The sequence below is a fragment of the Cupressus sempervirens genome, chromosome 1 (genome assembly GCF_028749045.1).
Source record: "Cupressus sempervirens isolate cs-2001-9-10 chromosome 1, ASM2874904v1, whole genome shotgun sequence".
NCBI classification, from domain to species: Eukaryota; Viridiplantae; Streptophyta; class Pinopsida; order Cupressales; family Cupressaceae; genus Cupressus; species Cupressus sempervirens.
In genome coordinates, this window is record NC_143118.1 from 671,272,905 (window position 1) to 671,295,814 (window position 22,910).

The following is a 22,910-nucleotide window of genomic DNA, read 5'->3' on the forward strand; positions in this document are numbered from 1 at the left end:
CATGTCTAGTGTGTGCCAAATATTACAATTTTCCAATCATAGATATGTACTTTTTCTATTCAATATATGGTGATTCATCTTTGCTAGATAACTTACATATAGTTACTATAAGTGTTCCAATAGGTTTAGAAATTTGTAAACCAAATATTTTTAGCGAATCTTAAAGATACTTCCCTTGTGATATAAAAATGTCAGCATTATTCTGTATAATCTAAAATCACAAGAAGTATTTCATCTCTATAATCATGCTCATCACAAACTCTTTCTTCATTTTTTGTGAAAAGACTTTCCTTGGTTCATCATTACCTCCAAAAGTGGTGTCATCTAGAAATAGTAAAACAATCAATACTATAGCATGTGCAGGATCATGAGGGGCCAAAAATTGGTGATATGAAAAAGAAATAACTATTCATCTAAATTTAATGAAATGAAAAGGGTTTCTTAAGGAATTTTTCATATTTTCATAGATATAATTAGTATCAAATTATGATTTTAGTAACTAATTATTACTTATTTTCAAAATCTAAAAGATGCATCACATTTTAGACTTTTCTACTATGGGGAAATTTTAATTTTTATTTTTTTTGATAGTTTTGAATGAGTTAACATGGTAAGACACAATAGTTTTTTTAATCCAAAAAATGTTGTAGTAGAAAATTAAAAGTTAATTATTTATACATACTAGGATCTAGGTTCTTGTTTCTTTCCATATAATTCCTTTCTTAATCTACAAAACATATGATCTTAATTTATCAAAGGAAAACCATTAGGCTATACAATGTATACCTCTTTTTCTAGGTCTCCATTTAGAAAATTTGATTTGACATCCACTTGGTAAAATTTAAAGTTGTTGTTAGATGCAACTACCAAAAATATTCTAACATCCTCTAGTCTAGTAATAGTTTCAAAAGTTTCCTCAAAATCAAATCCTTCTTGTTGTGAATAACATTTACATACTGATTTTCCTTTGTTTCTTACAATTTCACCTTGTCCATTAATCTTGTTTCTAAATACCCATTTAGTTCTAATAACATTCTTATATTTATGTGTATGAACTAATTCCAAAGACTTGTTCTCTTAAATATGATCTAATTCTTCTTCCATAACCTGTATCTAGTAGTCATCCTTACAAGATTCATCAACATTCTTAGGTTCAACTTGAGAAATTGAACATAATTATTCATGCACCTATTGAGCTATCATTTTTCATGATGTTGAATGGTAAGAATCCTTGTGAATCCCTCTCTTGAAAAGTTGATCGATGATCAACTCCAAGGTTTTGGGTGGTCTTGGAACCTAACAAAATTTTCTCAATTGAAGAAAAATGTGTATGTTCATGAGGAGGCCTTTGCTAGTTCAAACCTATTACCACATATACTTTTCTTGTGCCCTAGAATCATTCAGTTTTGAGTCTTTTCTTAACCTTGAAGTTGAACTTGAATTTTTGGCTAACTTCAACTTCAACTTCAAGTCTACATCAGTCTTCCATGTGTTAAATCCACTTCCTTTCCCTAAGTTGGTCTTGGTGAAGTCAAAGTTGAAGTTGAAGCCCGATCAACCCAAACTTCAACTTCAACTTCGATGTCAATTTTGTACACTGACACTTTGTTTTCATGCAGGTTTTCAATCTTCGAGCTAAAAGTGAGGTGGATCTGAATAAAGATGCTTCCCAAGGCATGAAATATTATAAATAAAGGACTTTAAGGTGGTATGCATTCAAATATGACAAGATTTGGTGAAAAGGAAAATTTATCATTTCATGATGACATGGAGTGTCAATAGGCATGCGGATTTGATGGGCATTTAAAAAAAATTGCTTAGAGGGTCTTTTCCAATGCATGGCACACAAATAAGTAATTATTACATTTACTTGCCATATCTATCCTATGATTTCCTTTGTAAGTCATCGCTTAAATGCATTCATTTTACCTTTTTCCCAGTCATTTCACAATTTGCAAGGAAATTCTAGTGACGTTGAGTAGGGAGAATGAATCACACGTTTTAGCTCTATTAAACTGTAAGTGAATTTCCACAACCCTCTATAATTTCATTTGTGTTTTCTTTGTTTTTGAGATAATTCAATTTGTATCTTTCAAACCTGTCTTTCCATAGCAAGTCATGATGTTATTTCATCCTAAAATGCCCAAGTTTGAAAAGCCATGTTTCTTAGTTCTTTGCCTAAAACTTGTGATACATTTTTGGTTAATAAAAACTTATCTGATGTCATTGAGAGAACCAAAAACAACTAGTTAGGTCCCATTTATCAAAAGATAGCTAATAGTGGGTTACTTGAAGCCACCAGCTTTCCCGTTGCAATCACATGTCCAAAGCTTGTTATCGAATGTGCAAACCATTATGACCGTGACACTAGGTGCATTAAGAAAGTTTTAGGGGAGGTAATAGTTAGGATTAATAGAACTAGTGTTTATTTAGCTTTCAAAATTCCCCATAAAGATCCCTACAAGCGATGGACATTCAAATAAGTAGAGCACCTGTATGCCAAAATTAAAAAAAAGATATGATAGTAAGGTAGCCCAGTCCTAGCTCCTGAAACCTACAGAGGGGGGTTCAAGATTACAAAAACCTATAACTATTGAGCATTTCATAAAGAAAATTGTAGACATTATACTTTTTTTGAATAGGATTAAGGGAGATGAATATGCATTTCATTGGGAATCTTGGATGTATTTCTTCATCCAAAATATTGTTGAAGGAAGTAAGTTCATTGATTGGGCTGACCTAATTGCTGAGAATTTTCACAAAGGTTTAATAGTTTTCAACAAATTTGGTCCATTTTTCTTGTCCTCCTATTTGATTTATAACCTAGTAGCATCTAAAGAATGGTAAAATCTCCTGTATGCACCTTGGACCGATGAAATTCCCATTTACCAGTATTTCAGTGATCTTCAGGAGGTTGCTTTATGTAAGGAGTTTAGAAGGGTAAATGATGTCTTTCTAGGAAGGTTGGTCTTTGAATTTGAAGGTCATGAAAATGATAGGCTATCTGAAGAAGCCATGCAAGCTGTGTAAATCTATGGCTGCTTTTACATTCAATTTCCTAGGTTCACACATATTAGAATGGGTGGCTTTTCTAGTGAACCATTGAAGTTACCTTGTTACTATTTATATTCTATAGTTTTATCTGAAATATGCAGACAGTTTGTCTCTATCATAGAGTCTTTTGGGATTTCAAAGAGGTCTTCTTTTGTATTTTTCCCTATTGAAATTGGACATTATAGATGCCCTAGCCTAGAGCAAGCTATGTTAGCAAAGGAATCATTGTCTCGTCTGTTCTTTATACCCTTCTCCTCTCTAGAGGATTTTGATTATATAGGTGTTGTCAAAAATTATGTTAAAAATGTAGTCTCTCTTGTTCACACTCCATAGTTGGAAGATTATTGGGTGAATTCCCTTAATGAATTTGAAGTAAGGAAAAGACTGTGGTCATGCCTAACTATTAAAAAAATCATAATGTTTAACATGGATCTAGATACATGTGGGCTGAAGGAGGAGGATTTTGAAGAGTTGCTTGACCCATTCTACATCGACCAGATTGAGTGCATGCCCATTCCTAAAATTGATTGGGGAAGGAGAGAAGAAGATGATGTTTTCTCTCACACTAAGGATATGCTAGCTAGAACTCCAAGTGGGATGAAAACTATTGCTACTCCTAACCTAACTGGAAATTTTTCAAAAAGAAAAAGTGAAAAGGATCCCAAAAAGAAAAAAGAGATCACTAATCAAGATATTCATGATTCTATTGTAGGTCTGGTTGATGTTGAAGTTGAAGAAGTTCCTGAGCCAGTTCAACTTCAAGTTTGAGAAGGCACTCCTAAAACAAAGAGGGTGACTTGTTCAAGCATGAGGAAGGTGTTAACCACCATAAGCAAGAGTACAATAACAATTGATCTTGACGTTGTAGAAGAACTACCTATGGAAGACAGTGCAACTAAACCTCAAAACTTACCAATAAATACCAAGGGCCAAGTAATCTTGCCTTAGCCAAATTCTCCCCTACTACAAAAAAGAATAGGTAACACCAAAATGGTTGGAAACTTTTATGGAGAAGAAGAGGAGCATGTTTCCTCTTTCCATGCCAATTGATGATTTAGTTAGTAAGTTTTTGGGAAAAACACCTAAGGTGAAGAAGACAAAGACTAAAGAAAGGATCAACTTTGATAAGAATTCTAGGCATTGGTCAGCTGAGATAGCTACACCACTAAATGGAAGCTCATGTGAGTCCCTGGCTCCTCAGTACTACTAGATAACAAAAGTTGATCTAGGAAAAGGAAATTGTGAGGTTGATATGGAATTCTTTGTAGCCTCTAATAGAAAGATTATGCACAAGGTATGGAAAGATGGATAGGAAAAACAAGAAATGAAGGAAACTATCAAGAACATGGCACAATATATTAATGCTATCCTTCATCCTAAAGCAAAACCAATCAACAAGATGTCAACGATTGTCAATGTGTCCTTCACAACAAACCAACAATCTCTTGAGAACCTACACAAATGTAAAGAAGTTGCAAAAATAGTAGGAGAATGGGTGCAAGGCATCCTGGATAACACCATGAAGCATATAGCTCTCATGGACAAGGCTTCAAAAGAAATATTAACTATTACTAAAAAGGTGGAAATGAACAATGAAGGATATGAGAAGGAGAGAAACAATTAGGCAAAAGTAGTAATATGGTTAGAAGACGTCCAAGAATTTGGATTGGCAAAATTCCAAGTTGAATGTCCTATGGTAGGTTTAGATGAAAAAGCCTTGTAGGTGATCAAAGACTACATTGAATGGTAGAATGAGGCATTAACACAAGGGGTGACCAAAATTAAAGAAAAATTGTAGGAACTTAAGGTCATACACCAAATAATTCAAGGTGACCTTAAGTGGTTTGTCAAGCAGTTCACATGTAAGGAAGATGACTCTGTTGCCCAATCTAAAGAGGTGATCAAGGAGGTTTAGAGAAAGTTCCTAGAAGTTTAGGATAAGAAGGCACCAACTAAGAAAGATTTTCTAATGTAGCACATACTGAAGCCATGCTAATCATTAATCTGAAGCACTTAGAAATACATGAAGAGAAAAAAACTGAGTTGAAGAAAGAAAAGGAAATTTGGAAGCAATGACTTGCCTACATTGGTCTGCCACATCAGTCCATCATCTCGTCCTTTTTGATTGCCTATGAAAAGTGGAAAATGATAAGAAACATGGCCAGTGGAGATGGTGCTACCTGATTGAAAGAAGCAATTACACATAGTTTCTTAGTTGTTTTTTTTTTTTTTGTCATTTTTCTTTTCTTGCTTTCTCGTTAATAGTTATGTTAACCAAGAGACTATTTTACTCTTGGCATGGTAATTTTGGCAAGTATCCAACCCCATGCCTATAAATATGTAATAACTAGTATGGCATAAGGTTAAGCTCTAGCAGATCGATAGACAAAACTATTTTTGTTTGTGGTTTAATTTCAAGTTTTAGAAGTAGAATTTTAGAACTCTATAAATACAAAGGAAACTCTGCAGTTTACTTTTGGTTAAAGGATTTATAAGTAGATACTATTATCTGCTTGTTTAAATTAGTATTTCTGAAGATACTATTTATCCAAAATCTCTTAGTTGTGTTTGTTATTGATTCTGAAGTTGTCAATTCAGAACTTGAGATGCTATGAGAAGTTAATTTCATTTAATCTACTTGCGTGATTGTTTAATTTTCAGTTATGTGGATAATGTTGATAATTAAAATCAAGTGGTTCTTCAGCATAAAAGTTTTTTTTGTATTGATGAGATAGAATAAGTTGATTCAACATCATCAACAAATTGTATTCTGAGAAGATCTTTCTATTGAGTTTAAAGATAAAAAAAAATTATTTGTTATAAAGGTAGATGTGCCTATTTTTATTGAAGAAACTTTAAGTAGAGAATTCCTAAGTCCTATATAGGAATTCATTTGTTGGTATACACTTTTCTCTATTTTGTATATGAAACCATATGAGAAAAATTGTTTACAAACAAAACCAATTTTGGATAATTTGTCTGATTTGTTGCCGTTTGAAAAAGTAACCACAAAAAATATTTTTTTTGGTAATTTCTATTTTATGATGAATGCAATTTATTGATGAAACTATATGAATTCCTATTTTAACCAAGTGTTAGAAAAGAAAATTACAAAGATAGAGTAATGAGAGATTAAAGAAAATAACTTGAAAGGAAATTGCTAATGGACATAAACCATGATAAAAATACATCTGTGAATTAAATCATCAAAAAGATCAGGTAGGAAACCAATGAAATTAGGAAGAGCACTTCCTCAACTACATTGATGCAATCATCAATGGGAACTCAATATTAATTGAATTATTTTTCACATTTGATCAAATCACAAGGCCACTGAAGTACACTCATGTGAGACAAGACACTATGCAAGAATAATATGTTATCTTTTCTTCAATTCATTATGTCAGATAAATTCATTAACATGAGGAAAATACTAGAACTAAAAGATTGCACAATCATAAAAATAAAATAAAACCATTGGATCTATTATTATTCATAAACATGTATTCATAAAAATAACACACTTCGACAAGAAAAACTACACTCAAAATGAGAGCACTAATAGCATATATTATTGCATCAAAATAATGACCTAGAGTATGTATATTACATCTATGTATTCATAAGAAATCATCTCCTCCCTTTACATTAGGAGTGAGAGCTCTTAAAATGAAATTTTATTCTGAAAACTAATAAAATAAATCTAATTATATACAAACTAACTTTGCAAAGGGTGCTAAGTAGGTCTCCATCCTTCTTTAGATCCTTTAATGGGTGTGTGAGCCTTTACATGATTTAAAACAATAAAATAATGAGAAGATAAGAAGATATAAGATATGATATGATCTAGGAGTCTCTAGGAGCTCTAAAAATGGAAGCTCAACCTTCTCTAGGCATTTCTGGGAGCTGACCTACCATCAAAATGTATTTTTGGTGCATGTAATGCTCTAAAGTAGCAACTAATAATTAATTATTGGTGCACAACTTCTTCTTCAAAAATTATCAGCACACCTCTAAGAAAAGCACACCTTCAAAAAGAGAACATGTGCACCTGTGCACCTTGGTGACAAGACCCAAAAATCCAAAAATCCTTCTAACTGTCAATTTTCCAAAGTGAAAATTTTTCAAACTCATCAATTTTCCAGAGTTACATTTTTTATAAATTCACAATTTTCTAAAGTTAGATTTTTTTGAACTTTTCAATTTTTGCAAATTTAGAATTTTTTTAACTTCACAATTTTCTTGAGTTATAATCTTTTTTTAACTCCACAATTTTCTAGAGTTAGAATTTTTCTAACTCCACAATTTTCTAAAGTTAGAATTTTTCCAACTCCACAATTTTCCAAAGTTGATTTTTTCTAACTTTACAATTTTCCAAAGTTCAAATTTTTTTTAACTGCACAATTTTCTAGAGTTATAATTTTGACTAACCCCACAATTTTCCAGAGTTATAATTATTTTAACTTCACAATTTTTAGCTTCCATCATTAGGGTCTTGTTGAAATTCAACCAAAATGTGGTGTGGATGTTTCCCTTTGAACTTTTGGATAGTAGAGGCAATTTTTTTGAGGACCTAATAAGTCTAAAGCTTCATGATTTTCCCCATCTTCCCTATGGAAATAATAAATTGTGACTTCTTTGGAATTCCTTGGAACTTGAAATTCATGGGTTTGAGTGTGATCGTAGTTACTACAGAAGACAAGGAAGCCATGCGAATGTTAAGGACCTTGTGGCGCCTCTAGATGTTCTACATATGTGCACCTATCTGCCTACAAAGATAACTCACTCACCAAATCTTCAAATTGTGCATCTAGGCACATGCACATCTTTTTACCTATGCATCTTAGGGAATTGCACAAGGTGCTCAATTCACCAAAAAATCAATGTTCTTAGTTTTGAAAATGGTTTTTTGTTTTTTCTCAAATGAGGTTTTTGATCACTCTTATGTACTAATATTGATGTTTTTCATGCTTTAGGCGTATTTGCACACCTTTCTCACCTATGTACTTTTCTCTTCAAAATTTGTAAAATTATGCACCTATGTGTTAATCTTAGATTATATTTGACAAATGAGTGTCTATATGCTTAATTCATTTATAAGTTAATTAATTAGTTCATGCCAAAAAAGTAATGCATGCCAAGCATAACATGCTAGATAGTGCACATCGAGTCACTCAAGTGCCAAGTAACAGTATGTGTCGAGTGATTCAAGTGCCGAGTAACTAGTAAGTGTTGAGTCACTCAAGTGCTAAGTAGAAAGTATGTGCCAAGTTATTTAGATGTCAATTGATCAATGGATACCAAATCATTTAAAGGCCAAGTTATAAAATTGAAGTTGTAGTTGATGCCAAGCATTAGGGACTTCAAGTGCCAAGTTATATAGTTTTGACATAGTTGTTTGTAATTGCACAAAATTCTATTTAAACCATTTTTGAGCTGACTTAAGGATTGTTTTATGATTTTAGATGATAAAAATGAATCTTTATGATGAATCCCTATGCATTACATGCAACCAATTAGATAAAAGGGAAGGATTAAGTAGAAATATGGGTGAACCACAGTCATTGATTCATACCTAATCATAAGTCACCTAGGTCTTCTTAATGAGGAAAAACCCTAAACTTTTGATGAATGTGGAAGGATAAAAGAGAAGTTTTTCTTGCACAAATAGAGATTTCATGGTGACTAAGGAGTTGTGATTTGAAATATATTGCACAATCAGTTAGAGGATAATAGTGAAAGAAATTAGAGGACAATAGATATACATCTAAGTAGAAGAGGATCAAGTATACAATAGGAAATTAGGCGATCTATCATCAAGAAATATAGCACTAATGAAAGGATCATTGTTGAAACATTCTAACAGGTGAATCAATTAAATCTCTTAATAGAGTAGTCTTAAGAGTCTATTGTAACAATAGGGTGCTTACTTTATTGTAAGTTGATTTCCTCTAGTTAGGCACACTTCTAACAATGTGTAGAATTCCTTTAACAAGGTGAGAGCTAAAAGTATTGTAAGCCTTTCACAAGGAAGACCTTTCATAGGTTATATCATGTTTCATGATCAAAACATTGTAACCTTCATTAGATATACTTTATTACTCCAGCAATGAAGATTTGTTGGTTTCATCACTAGCCTAGTTTTACCTTCTCCTTAGAGGCTTTCTAGGTAACCAAATATGTTGTGTCATAAATTTGTCTGAATGTTTACTTATTTACATGCTTTAGATGTATATGCTTAATTTTCTATTTCATTTTACTTATTGAATTATGAGATGGATGTGAGGTGAATCATTTAATGATTAAAATTTTTAAGTGCTAATTCACCCCATTGCCCGCCCCGCCGCCCTCCCCACCCCCCCCAATAGAGTTTACTTCCCTATTTTATTTTTGACATTGTATGCCTTTGTACATGCACGACTTTTAGAGTTCTTTAACATATGCATATCTTCAAATTATAATGTGAAGTTGCACACCTTTTGGAGATGATTCATTCACCAAATCTTCAAATTGTTACTTGTGCACCTTCTAGAGAAAATTCATTCACCAAATCTTTGAATTATGCACTTGTGCACCTTTAGGGAATTATGCAAGGTGTTCAATTCATGAAAAAATCAAGGTTCTTGGTTTTGAAAATAATTTTTGGGTTTTTCTTAGATGAGGTCTAGGAGCACTTTAGTGTACTTATTTTTCCCTTTTTCATGACTTATAACCTCTTTATAGCCCAACATTGTCATAGACTTGAACTCTTTCTGCTTCTTTTATCTAAAATCCCAAGGTGTTTGTTTTGAAAATGCATGTGCAATACCATGGTAATTATTTTTGTGCTATGGATGGCGATGATGCCATGATGAACTACACAAAAGATAAACATCAATATACTAGTATTAAGGGTTAAAAAATGATGCTATTTGAACAAGATCTTAAACCCAAACTATGAAATTCTCACTCCTTAGGGCACCTTAGAAGATACCCTATTCTGACAAATGAGCTTCTATGAGCCAAAAAAAAGAGATCTCCATTGCCAAAGTTGAAAATGGGGCATGTGTTGTGGAACCACAATAGTACCTTATTCCTTGACATAACTCCTTTATCTTTACTTCCAATGATTTGCTCACTACATTGATTGTTTGCCACATTTATGTTAGGTATTACTATTTTAACTCTAATTTTTGCTCTAGGTTCAAATCTAGATTCTTCTCCCTATTTGTCTCTTTGTATTTATTTCTACAAATCAATGTTAGTTTCATAAAAAAAACTCGGTGAATGTTCTACCTATTAGTTACTAAATTAGTCTCTTTATCAAGTGTCCTTTCCCAAATTCTAAAATCTTCATCAATTGTCATATTAGCACTCTCAACAATAGTGTTTGTTCTCTGATTAAAATATCTATATACTTTTCTTTTCAATAAATATCCAAGAAACATTCCTTCATCACTCCTTGAATAAAACTTTCCAATATCATCATCTCTTTTAATGTAGCATTTACTTCCAAAGCTTCTAAAATACTTTACATAAGGTGTATGTCTAGACCATATTACATAGGAGGTCTTTCTAGTGCCTTGTCTAATATTCTTTATGTTCATGGTGTATACAACTATATTTACTACTTCTCTCCAAAAGATATGTGAAACATTGGTATTCAACATCATTTCTCTTGTTGCTTAAGTTGTTGGTTTATTTCTTATTTCTTCTATCCCATTCTACTGATATGTCTTAGGGGCTACAAGCTATCTCTTTATACCATTATCTTCACAAAAATTATTAAACTTATTTGAAATGAATTCTTCTCATCTACTAGATCTCAAGAATTTTATATTTAAACCATATTCATTCACAACTCTACTCATAAATATCTTGAATTTCTCAAAAGCTTCATATGTTTCTCTAAGAAATGCAACCCACATCAATCTAGTGAAATCATCAACAAGGATCATAAAATACCTTTCACCATAGAATTCTCTAGGTATTGTATGATAACTCAAATATATGTGCACAATTTGCAATTTCATTGAAGTCTAATAACTTTTTTTTTCTTGAAAAAAAAACTTTTATTATTTTTCCATGAGACATTCTTTGTTAGTGTTAATGAGACATTATTCAAAATTACATGCAAATATAAGAAATATTAGAAAATAATAAATCTCACATAAGAGTTCTACACAAGATACAAAGATTTAACGTGGTTCACACAACTCATGGGCTATGCCCACCAAACTATGAGTCCACTATTCTTATTATCCATTGATTACAACTTGATTAGAATCTATAATCCTTTACAGCTCAATATCACCACTAGAAGTGACAATAACTCATCATACATGAAATAAAATCCCTAACAGTAAGCCTTTTTATACAATATTTTTTTTCTTGCAAAATTAGGGCTAGAATAAGATGATCAATAGAAAATATAACTCCTGATGCCTTTTACAATATTAAATTCATTTTTCACTTCAAGGGCACTACCCTTAACCCTTCTACATCTAGGACTACTAATTCTGGAACCCTTCAAGGGGTGCTTCCTTAGAAAACCACAAGGGGCATTTCCCCTTGACCCCTAGATCTTGGGGGCATAATCCCAAACCCCTACAAAAAAATACATGGGGAAATTATGCCAAATAAAGTGGGAAAAAAAATTAAACTTTAAGTTTGATTAGGCTTCCCATCACAACAATATCCTACCTAGAGATTGATAAAGCCGTAAAACAATAACCCTCCTACTTGGAGACTGACCACAATAGTTCTAAATGTGTAGCTTGCATTGGAATATAAACAACCCTAGTCTCTGTTGTTCTTTTATTTTGTTCAATCAAGAAGACCAAGTGAAGCTAAAGAGGAGTTCAACTTCTCCCTCATTACATCCTTTGTAAAGATAGCGATATTACTAGATTAACATTTGTATGTATCTTTTCCAGCTTTAACTATCCATCATCCAAAACTGAGCGAGTGAAATTGTACCACAATTGTATGTATTTTATCTTTGAATGTATCTAGAAAAATTCTTTATAATATGAAAGACACTCTAGCTATCTATAAAAAATAGTTATCCCTTTGTGGGTGTCCCAATTCTTCCATGAAAAATTGAAGCCATATCATCTCCTTGGTTGGCTCTATAGCTCAATGTACTCTACCTCTATTGTGAATAAAGTACTCAACTGATTTGTAACCAAGAAATATAACTCACTATTGACTCGCCAACAATAAATACATATCTTGTACTACTCCACCTAGTATTAAGATCCCCTACCAAATAATAGTCAACTTAGCCTTGCAAATTAGTAATAGAGCCCTAGAATGTAAACATTTACTAGATGTTCCTTTGAAATACCTGAGAATCCATTTGACTGCATTCCAATGCTCAATCCAAGGATGATTTATACGCCTTCTCAAAAATCCCACTACATGTGCAATATCTATTCTAGTACATACTATGGCATACATCAAAATCTCTATAGCTCAAGCATAAGGTACCTTTGACATCTTATCCTGCTCCTCTTGTGTCTTTTGATAGATCTCCTTAGTCAATTTCAAATAACCAAAAAATGATGTATTCATAACTATAGCATTCTCCATACAGAAATGTTGCAATACCTTTTGAATATAATGAACTTAAGATAATGTCAATTTGTGTTGCTTCCTATCTCTACAAATTTTCAATACCAAGGATTTGTTTTGCTTCCACCCCTTAATTTGATCCATGTTAGACAAAGCTACAAGTGTATCTTCCACATACAAGAATAAAATAATGAACCTATTATCATCTAACCTCAAAAAATAAATACATTGATTTAAATGACACTTAGTGTATCCATGTTCATGCATAAAACTATCAACTTTAAGACACCATTGCTGAGGTGTGTGCTTTAAGCCATATAACCTTTTCTTCAATCTACACACTAAACTCTCCTTACCTTTGATCTCAAATCCTTGTGGTTGTGTAATAGACATTTCCTAATTGAAATCACCATGAAGAAGAGTTGTTTTAACATCAGGCTTATATAAATGAAAATCTTCAGTAGCTATAATACTTAAAATAGTGTGAATAGAAGTCAATTTTACAATAGGAGAAAATAGATCTCATCAAAATTAATGCCATTATTTTGTGCAAATCCTTTTATTAACTAGCTTGGCCTCAAATATTTTCTTACCTCCATCCTCTTCCTTCAAACTATAAACCCATCTATTTTGTAAAGATCTTTTACTTGCAAGTTACTTACATAAATCCCAACTTTAATTTTTTAGAAAAAAGTTCATTTCTTCTATCATTGTAGACTACCACTGAAGATTTGTGTCTACCTCCACAACTTCAACATAAAATTCAAGTTCACATTTTGTTAATAAAATAGAGTACAAAGAGGAAGAAATTTTTCTAGAGGTCTAATTATCCTTGTTAATTGTATAATATTCATTGGGGATTGTAGTATTTTTTATTATTGTTATTGAAGAGCATTAGGAACTACTAGGACATCATCTTTTGAATTATCATATAGTGCTACATAATCATTTTCTTTCTTCTCATATCTTTGCAATAGATCTTTGTACAACACTTTTGCATGAAATATGACATCTATACTTCTTACAATTTTATGAATTTCAAAATCCCAAATCCAATAATCAAATTCATTAGTTTTATATCTAAAAATTATACAATTATTTGATTTAACTTCCATCTTGGTTCTATTTTCAAAATCTATATGTCCAAAATCTTTAGAATTTAAGGTTCTAAGAAAACAATAAGTCACCTTCTTGCTAGTCCATGATTCCTATAGAATACCACATTCCAAAGGAGTAAAGGGACCTCTATTAATCAAATATACAATAGTATTGATATCCTCCACCCACATGTTTAAGGGCAATCAAACATGCAACTTCATGCTCATTAAACACTCCATTATTGTCCTCTTCATGTGTTTAGTAACTCCATTTTCCTATGGAGTCCTTAGAATAGTTTTCTATCTACAAATACCATTCGTGGAGCTAGAACCTTTAAATTATTTTCTACAATAATCACCACCATTATCAAATTTGAGACATCTTAGCCTTTTACCAATCTCATCCTCAACCAAGCATTTCCATTTCTTAAAAGTTATAAATATATTAGATTTATCTCTAAGGAAATTAACCCATACTTTTCTTGTTGCATCATCAATAAATGTAACATAATATTGAGAGCCACCAAGGAAAGATACCTGATAAGATCCCCATACATTTGTATGCACAAGCTCTAATTTATCATCTTTATTTTCCTCCCCACTCTTCACAAAACTAACTCTCTTTTATTTTCCAAAAAAACAACTTTCATAGAAATACATATTGACATATTTCAAGTCTAGTAGAAAAATTTTTGAATGAAGAAATCTCATACCTTTCTTACTCATGTCCCCAAGTCTATTGTTCCATAGTGTTCTTTCAAAATCTACGACAACTATTCATTCTCCTAAAAAATCATTTTTCTCTAAAATAATTAATGTAAAAGGAACAATATAACTTCTACAAAGATAAAAGATGTCTACTTTCACACCTTTTTGTACTACAAGGGAACCTTTTGAAACCTTCCAATTTTAATCATTAAAAGTAATTGTGCAACCTTGATCACCCATTTTCCCTATTGAAGTTAAATTCCTACTTAGCCTTGGACATGTCTTACCTCTTGTAGCACCCAATGATTCCCATTTTGCAACTTAATTTTTATTCTTCCCTTTCTAAAGATTTGAGATTGTTTATTATTTCCTAAATAAATGAGCCCAAAATCCCCTTCAACCTAACCAGTAAAATAACCTCTATGGGATGTAGCATGGAAGCCCCTGAATTTAAAACCCACAAATCATAATTTTTTTTAAGGAAAGTAGAAAATCATCCAATTCTAATTTGTTAGTAACCACATTCTCCTCCTTGTTTCCTTCTTGTTTATCTCCTTGATTTATCTTTTGATTCTAAAAATTTTTCTTCATGTGCCCTAGTTTCTCACAATACCAACAATCTCTAGACCCCTTGGATTGAGACCTCTTTGCTTTTGTTTTTCCTCTTGATTTCCAACAATTTCAAGAATTAATTCCTCTCTAATTCATTCTACCTCTTCTTTGTGTGTTCAAAGCATTTCCTAATGTAGATTTTCCTACAAGTTTCATCACTTAGAATGCTACAAATCACATCATCAAATTTTAGGGTATTAGATCCAAAAAGGAAGAATTTCTGATAGCCATTACCAAACCATTCCATTTTACAAGCAAATGACTCAAAATCAAGAGAATTTTAATTTCTTAATCAAAATTAATATTTACAAAAGATAATTAAATAGTAATTGTATAAAAATAATTTAAATGATTTGCAATAGATCCACCTTATTGCATCTTCATATTAAATAAACTTTCCATAAATCTTCCTCATAAAGATAGTCCTCCATTTGCATTTGTTGTAACTAAACTTTATGCCCATTAAACTTTTTAACCTTTATCTTACCCTCATCTTCCATCTCTCCTAGTCAACTATGATACTTCCACTTAACCATGACACCTTCCTGCAAATCATAACAAAAAAAAACTATGCTTTCATACCACTTGTTAGGATTAATGAGACATAAATAACAACTACATCTAAGTGACAATTTTTGAGCTTTGAAACTTTTAGCATGTTCTCACTTGTTTGGTAATTTGAATTTGGATGTGTGGGGATGGCCCCTAGGGGCCAGGCTTGGTCTCAAATTCCTTCCCAAACCTACAACTTGTTCTGACTACGTCTAGGGTAACCTAGGGAAGTGTTGATGCTGATCATCCTAATGGTGGGGTGTCAGTGGAGTCAATGATGGCACAATGGGCCAGGAGGATAAATAAATCACATAGTGGTTCTTAGATGGAAGGAAGTTGTCCTTGGAGAGAAGGTGACTCATATCCCATTGAAATCTCCTAGGGTGATTAGCAGTGATGAGGGGGTGCAAATTGTTGTTTTAGATAGATTGGTTGATAGTTTGTTTGCCAATCTAAAGCTCTACTTGATTGGCATGTTTGTTGCCTTTTTCCCATTAATTGAGATGGTCAAGAAGTGGGTAAGTCAGAGATTAAAGTTTAAGGGGAGTGTGATGGTTTTGGCCATGTTAGGGTGTTTTTTATACTTTAAATTCAAAGATGTTGAAGATATGACAATGGAAGGTCTTGGTCGTATGGAAAACATACCCTAGTGGTGGCAAAGTGGCACCCAATGTTGGATCTAGTGAAAGAACTATATAGGATGGCACTGGTCTGGATCAAGATTTTAGGAATTCCACTTGAGTTTTGGGATGAGAGGATCCTAAAATCTATTGAAAACTCCTTTGGACATTTTTCTATTGTAGATATGGTTACCTTACAAAGGTCTAGGTTGGTGTTTGTGAGATTCAGTGTGAATGTGGCTATTGGTACTTCCTTACCCAAGTCTATAACCCTGAGCTCGAAGTGGGGGAAAAAAGTGCAACCCATCATTTATTAAAATATAGGGCTATTTTTCTAGAAATGCTTGTCATTTGGGCATTTGATTGTATATTGAAAAAAAGATCAATAAGATGGCTAAGGAAGAGATAGCAAGGGAGAAGAAAGTGGTGGCTACTCCTTTGGACTCAGGGGAAGAGTGGGTTATTCTACTAGTTAAAGGGGATAGAGAACTAGAAGGAAAGGGGGAGATTGATTTACCCAAGAAGGAGCTTGAAGATAAGAATGTTAACCCTCAAGTAGAGATGATGAGGGTTCAGATAAAAGAGTTGGAGTCCCACTAGAGTGAGGGGGAGTTCTGTAGGGAAAAGTCTTATGAGAAGCCTTGTGAACTAGAAGGGTAGTTGGGCAAGTTAGAGGAAGGGGAAATTTATTTTGAAGAAGAGACCCCACCCTTTTTGCAAGGTATCAAAGAGATCCTTAGTACCCCTTCGAGAAACTTGGTGATTGAGGAGGTTTTTGAGGAGGACATTGATAAGGCTTTGGAGAGACGAAAAGAAAAAGACTCACCAGAGGGGGAGGTTGCTAGATTTTTTTGCTAGAGTGAAGAGGAGCCACCAATTCTTAAGAAGGCGGATTGTCTGGCCTCACTAAGGGAAGGTGAATAGAAGTGACAAACTTAGAGAAGAAATACAAGAGTATCAAAGAAATCTGAGATGGTAGTGGAGTTAAAGTTGGATGTAGGGAAGTCTAGGAAATGTAGTAGAAGAATGAAGTAGATGGGAAGGGAGGTGGAAAGTGGCAAGTAGCCCACCTTGGAGTCCCTGACAAAGGGTAAAAAATGATCATTCTATCATGGAATATAGGGGGCTGAATAGCCCTCAAAAGTAGTTTTCTCTCAAGCAGCAGCTATCTAACTTGAAAATTTATATCCTTCTGATCCAGGAAGTTAAAATAACTATCTAACTTGAGAAGTATTGCTAGCTATGTTTGGCTAGGGGCTAATCATAGCATAGTTGATAGATTATTATTTTGATACTCATGATTTGATATTTTGAGAAACATTCGGATACATTTAACATTATTATGTTATCTTATGTTGTGTGATGTTTTACTTTTAGATGTTTAATTATGTTATTTAATATTTTATGTACATGTATGTTGATGAAGTAGTGTGCAAAGTGAATGCAGAATTAACACTTTGATTATGCAATTTTAGTAGTTAAGCATATGAAAAAAAATGAGATAAATAAATAATTAGTTAAATGATTTATGTTTTGAGTTATGTGATTATCTTGATGAGTCATATATGTGTGTGTGTGTGTGTGTGTGTGTGTGTGTGTGTGTGTGTGTGTGTGTGACTTTCTTGGGCTACTGATGTGTGGAATGAGTGTGCAAGATATTTTAGCTGGGAAATCTAATGGAGAATTGAAACTAAACCCTATGTACTATTTTTGGAAACCAGTGTTGGATCTAATGAAAGATGCAAACCCCATTATTCATATTTTATTTGTATCATGAATTGAATGAATGTATCACTTTGTAATATTTAAGTGTTAAATGTTTTGTAACAATGATTTTATAGTGTGTCTTGACACTCGTGACTCATATATGCATTTCAACTTCATAGTTAAGGCTAACCAAGTAACCTAAAGATCTAAGTTGGACTACATAAGTTACCCTTTTTTCTAATCAATTTGTAATCAAGATTAATTATCCTAGTCAAGATTAGTAATTAGTTTGCATTTTTGAGGATTGTTAGGAAGTTCAATTTTTTTTAGCATTTTGATAGGTCCCTAATTAGCCCAAGTGAGCAAAAATCATGAAACTAAGTACCTAAGTGGTATAGGTATGGGTTGGGGGCATTTTCCACCCCTCTAGCCCATTTTGTTGACTTTTATGGTCACCCAAATATCCCATTTTTACTTTATTGCGAAAATTGAATGTTTCACTATGAGTTGGATTAGTTAAACACCTTGAGGTTAGCCTTATGAAATGTTGAGTTAGAAGACTCTAAAACCTTTATGCAAGTGGGGGAGTTATTGCATTTTGGAGGTGGTTGAGTTAATATCCTATTTAGAGAAAATTTTGAGAAAGGAAGGGTGTTCACCCAACCTCTAGTTTTAGAGAGAAATTCATGATTGAAGGAGAAGGAGAAGAAAGGAAAGCTCATCTCAAATTGTTTGGGTGCCATAACCTTATTGTGAAGCTAGGAATCCCTCAAGCTCATTTGTTTCATGTTATGTTTCATGCTAGAGTAGTTTTCTTGCATTTTTATGTTCACGTGTTTGATAAATATGTTTGGGAGGGATTGAAATGGGTTTTTTCTTAAATGTTTTTCCTTAGTATTTTTCTTTAATTTTTAAAGGGATTGTATGGGTTGTATTGGCATTACTCACCCTCGGATAGGGAAGAAGTAGCCATGTACAAGAGGAGGTCTTTAGTTGGACTCCAAAAGTGTAGAGTCTCTTCTCAGGATGAGGAGAGGGAGAGAGAGTAGGGTGTTATTGGCCCCTACTCATTAGCACAAACCATGTTTTGAGTTTTTCAATTTAAGAAATGGAAGAACAAAAGTTCTTGAGTTTATAGCCCTAAAAGGTCACTTGTTATGGTGTTGTGGCTAATATATCCTGTTGGAAAAATCCACCTTCTCCCTAGTCTAGTTCAATGAAGAGCCTATTGTGCAAACTTGGATGGGAATGAATATTTGAATTTGTCTTCATGTTAAGATTGGTTGTCTCCTAGTCAGTTTTAGTTCTCTCCATGATCGCCTTTATGTGTTGTAGACTACATAATGCTCTTCCTATGTGGAGCCAAGAAGGAAATTCAGAATCGTTATTGAAATTCAAATATGTTGGGAGCTTTCTCCTTGGGATAGTAATCTTGTGTAAAAATGTTATTTTCAAACTTATTGTGGAAATGGCTACGATGTCAGGTTTTCTTTCTAGTTCTTTCCTAGTAGAGACTTTGAATCAAGTGGTAAAAATGAAATAAATGAGAAGTGGTTGGACCACGTATATTGATAAAAAAAATTTGAGTAATATTCTTGCATATGATTTGTTTGGTATTTCAATTTTTGCATATGTTTACTTGAAATTAGATGTGATGATGTTTTTACCTTACTGTGGTATTGTATAATTTGAAATTGCATTCACTCGATTAATATTAATTGCATAAAATGATGGCATATAATTAAGAAAGTTAAATTCAAATTATGTCAAGTAAATTTGAAGTTACATGAATGAAAATCACATCTCACATTTTCGTATTTGATTGAATGGAAAATAACCCTACATTATTGTATCAACAACACATTTAAAAAAAAATTATTAATACAAATTAACAAATATCTTACAATCCTATCGTATCAAATTCAAATGTACCAACTAAATTTTAAAACATAAATGCTCAGCTCCTTCCTTCTTTCTAGGCGCTAACAAGGCCTTTGTGGGCTGGAGTAACTACACCACATGCCCTTATGTCATGTTTGACTTACCCTTTTGGAAAGGAATTAAAATTAGGCTAAACTTATAATGAAGTTTGACAAAAAAAAACATTCCTTAATATCCTTCTTGAAGCCTGCAATTTTTTTCTTGCCTAGCAAACATATTTGTTTGACTTGGGACCATGTGGAGACCCTTGAAATGTGTGGGGTGCATGGGAAAGTGCCCAAGAATGGTGGGGTAGGATAGGTGGCCAAGTGGCCAAGAAGGAGGTTTAGAAGTTTTAAGTTAGGTTTTAAATTATGGTAGAATATGATAGATTTTAGATTGGTTAAGCTAGTAAAGGGTTAGGTAGTATGTGGATATGTTTAGTTAGTAGTTTTTTAATTGTAGTTTAGAAATTTGTTAGTAACTAATATGTTTTAATTATTAGTTAATTAGTATATTTAGTAATATTAATAATTATATTTATTTTAGTGTTAGTTAAAAGTTATTTAGTATAATTTAGTTGTAGCTTAAATATGTTTTAGTTAGTTTAAATTTTAAGTATTTATTATGTTTTTGTTTAGTTTAGTTATATTTTAAATATTCTTAATTAGTATAGTTAAAGTTTTAGGATATAAATTTGTCTTAATGTTTAAACTTGAATTTGGTATAATTTAGATAATGTTAAAGCATTAGTTAGTAATATTATTTTTATTATTATTTAGCCTTAGTTTAGAATTAAAAGACATTTTGTTTATGTTAGATTTAATTATGAGTTATTAGAAAAATTTAATTATGGAGTTACTTAATAGTTTGGTCAATTGTAAATTATGTTTACTATTGGGTCTAGTATACTCATATTTTAAAAGTTAATAAAAGAAATTATGTGTTGGATCTTTTAATTAATTAAAATTGGATGGTCTAATTTAATTAATCAATTTATTTTAAAAAGTACAATTTAACGATTTATTTTAGGATGATGATTATAAACTGAATGAAATGTCAGGACATTGTTAGGAGAACCCATATCTATCTTACATTATACCTATACTTTAACTTGTGAAAAAAAACATATCAAACTTAGTGGTGTTATTAATCTTTACAAAAAAAAATTTGTGTATTTGTCCCTGTATTTTGGGCATGACATTTTGGTATCAGAGCATAGTTTCAACACTAGGAACCTAAAACCATTATGCTTCAACTTAATCTAAACTTTATATTTTTGTAGGATGCCTCCCATTACATAAAGCAACTAATGAGGCAGATGTCATAGGGCGAGAGGTGGTAGAGTGGAATAGAAGGATGGACCACCACCTCCACCGCCACCACCACCACCACCACCACCACCACCAAAATTGAATCAGGATATTTTGGATGTCCTTCAGACATTGATTGGTGTAGTCCAGTAGAGGCTACCACCTATAGTACAACCAAGGCAATAGATTCTTGAAGGAGAAGCATAAGATCCTATAGGAGTAGGAAGGCCTAGTGGTAGAGAGAGGAGTAGGAGTCCCCCACTAAGGTAGGTAGAGGGGTAGGGTGAGTCAAGACATCAAAGAGAACCACCACTTGATAGACCTCCTAGACATGTAGGAGATGAGATCAAGGAGTTGATATGACTCTAGCCACCATACTATACCAGTTCCACTAAGGGAACTATAGCAGAGGCATGGTTACATGGTTTGTAGTAGTGCTTTGGATTACATCCTTGTGGGAGTAATCTGAACACATGTCTAATAGTCCATTAGCTAAGGGAAGATGCCTCCAATTGGTGGCATTAGGAGGCAATTATAGGAGTGAGGATGGATACCCTCACATGGGAGTCATTCTTGGTTAGATTCTAAGAGAGGTACCTGTCTGAGCACTCCAAATAGAAGTGGATAGAGGAATTTCATTCTTTACAATAGAGGGGCCTCATAGTAGCTTAGTATGAGAGCAGCTTTCTCGAGCTCCTTCCAAATGTTGAATACATGAAGGATGAGAAACTGCGAGTACATCAATTCATCATCGGCCTAAATTTATTAGTCTAGGACATAGTTCGTTTGGCTTTCCCTACCACCTTTATATAGGTAATTGAGATAGAATTAGTTGCTAAGGATACTTGGGGTAGACAGGAGTCATAGAATCAATTTTAGAACTGAAACTCTACCCAGTAGAAACCCCCTTGGAAAGGGAATCAAAACTATACAAAAGTGTCCTCTAAGGGCCAACATTCTCAATAGCTAAACCATAGTAGCATAAATAGTAGTAGAAACCCTTACAAGGTTATCAAGGCTCCAAGCCCAAGAAATGGTAGTCACAGGGTCGCAAATAAGATTAGAAGGTATAGGCCTTGTAGTCATAGTCAGCGAAGACTCAACAGTCTTCCAGGGGTGGTTACAGTGGATCTAGTAAGTTAGGGGGCCCATAGCAATCCAGATTATAGGGTGTATATTCTTATACCTAATGACTATGCTACACTTGTGGTGGAATTAGTCATATAGTTAGAGAGTGTCCCCAGGGACAATCATCTGATGGTTAGAGAGGACCTATTTCAAAGCTGATAGTTGGTGATATGGGAAGATCCCATAGAGTTTTTATAGTGGTTAACAATTGCTAGGATGAGCATCAGGCCATAGTTAATGAGGCCACAAGTATAATACAGGGTAGTATGGTTGTTGTTTTATTTGATTCTAGAGCTACTTACTCTTTTATATCTCCATATGTAGTAGAGCATTGTCAGCTAGTGGTAGCTAGACAAGATGTCAGTTGGGAAGTAGAGTTAGCCTTAGGAGCCAAAGTGTTATTTAGTTCCATGGTGCATAATTGCCAGATTTAGATTGGAGACATGTCCACGATGTCTGATCTATAGATTACCCCTTTAGGTTCTTATGATGTTGTCCTTGCTATGGATTGGCTTTATACCCATAGTGCTAAAATGGATTTTTGATAGAAGAGGGTGGAATGTGTGGATGAAGATGGGATCTCTAGAGTGATCTTTGGAGTAAAGAGACTAGTAACCCTTCATATGATTTCTACTATGTAGTGT